The sequence below is a fragment of the Primulina eburnea genome, unplaced genomic scaffold, assembly GCF_022965805.1.
Source record: "Primulina eburnea isolate SZY01 unplaced genomic scaffold, ASM2296580v1 ctg1107, whole genome shotgun sequence".
NCBI classification, from domain to species: domain Eukaryota; kingdom Viridiplantae; phylum Streptophyta; class Magnoliopsida; order Lamiales; family Gesneriaceae; genus Primulina; species Primulina eburnea.
In genome coordinates, this window is record NW_027330651.1 from 1 (window position 1) to 2,004 (window position 2,004).

General features: G+C 33.3%; 1 pseudogene; it reads right to left on the reverse strand.

The window, feature by feature from the left end:
• Nucleotides 1–87: 87 nt before the first annotated feature.
• Nucleotides 88–1,606, reverse strand: LOC140820517 (uncharacterized; annotated as a pseudogene).
• Between the last annotated feature and the right edge of the window lie 398 nt (nt 1,607–2,004).

Sequence of the window (2,004 nt, forward strand, 5' to 3'; positions counted from 1 at the left end):
AACGAACTTTTTAGGAAAATGCTTTGAAAAACGACCGTTAGACATGCATGGAGAATTTTTTCTTGTTTCGCCGCATGGACGGTGCACCATTAGATCCCGTATTGCACCATAATAAACATGATCATTTTTTTCATCAGGAATTTCAGCAGAAATGACATGATCTATTGCCTCTGTTGCTGGATATTTGTCTTCTTTACAGAGGAAAAGCAAAATGTGGGCGTGCGGTAATCCTCGCTTTTGGAATTCCACGGTGTATATTACTAACAATATGAGAAAAAGAATTAAATATATTTACTAAAATATATTAATTTTCTAAAATCCAATTTAAAAAATCATAATTTTTTTTACCTGCTTTAACATTTCCAAATATTTTATTCTTTCGGAGATCTTTAATCAAGGCATCTAACTTCATTTTAAAGATTCTGCAAACAATATCTGGACGGTCTTCTGCCCTCAACCCATAGTTCTCGATAAATCTCACAATTTCTGGCCATTTTGGGTTACATGTAAATGTGATAAAAAAAATCTGGGTAACCGGCCCATTTACATATAGCCATCGCATCTTGATAGTTCTGAATCATATATCTTGCCCCTCCAGTAAAAGAAGAAGGCAAGATAATACGTCTTCCTTGTGTAGCTACGTTTGTTTCACCATGCAAAAGCGCATCATGAAGACCTTTGTACAATTCACATCTCAATTGTTTTTGATGCATCCGAATATATGTCAACCTTGCAGATTCAACCATTGTGTATGCACCGACAATGAACTGTTGAAATAGTCTTCTTGAAAACAAAATACTCGAAGATTCAAAATCTCTATCAAGCAGTCGATAAGCAAAAAATTCTCTTAGACTCACCTTTTTTCTTCCTCCAATACTTGACTTAGATTCTGAAAATGGAATATCTTTTCAATAACCATCCTCACCATATGGAAAAAGTATAGGATATTGGAGAGCAAGATACGCATGATTCAACTCATTGATACGTTTGAGTTGCCCCGTTTGCGTTTCTACTAAAATATCTCGGTTGCCCAAAGACTCATTGAAATCTCCCACAATTAATGCAGCAACCTCAGAAGCAGATGGAAGATTATATCTCCTTCCGTCCCCACTTCTTCTACCAATCAACTTTAATTTCACATCGGATCGTCCTTCTACCATAATTCTTTCTTTGGTCATCCTACAACACTTGACCAAAACATTGTTTTCATCCAACATTACCTTCAGATCAGAAACTATCTCTAAATGCAGATTATTTGTGTCGTTATTTTGTTTGGAAAAATATTTTGATTAAATAAAAATTAATTTCAAGACAAAAAAATAGAAAATAAAATCTATTCAATGAAATATATAGATTTTGAGATATACCTGACAGCAGAAATCTTATTGGAAATTTCGTTTTCTGTGTCGTAAATATACAACTGAGCAAACTTCGGGGATGCACCTTCACATGGAAGTAGGCTTCCGATTAAATGATAATTCTGACCATGAAGTTTAAAAATTGGAGGGGAGCCACCTCGATTTAAACTTGAATCTATCTTCCCTCCCATCGACGTGAAGCAAAACATATTATTGTATGATCGGATGCTCTCCAGAAAATGTTTGCTCTTATACTCACCCCGTTCAATAAATCATGCAATACTTGAGGAGGCTTTTTTAAAGAAGGAAGTTGTATTTTTCCTTTCATAAAACATAGAGAGTACTTAGGATTTCTAGATTTATAACATCGACATAATCTCTCTTCATACCAAAACATCGCACCACAAAATTCACATTTGTACGTTGGATCCCCTATATCCCAATAATCTATATATAAAAGGACATTGTTAAATATAAATTGTATGAAAAAAAATAAAAGAAATTTAAACATGTAATAACATAACAAAAAATTAAATTATTCTAATTGAAAAATAATAAAAACATAAAATTTTACTGTACCGATTGACGTTATTGAGGTTCTTTTGTCATGATTATTGCAATCGTGTTGATTGTCCGATATGTAAAT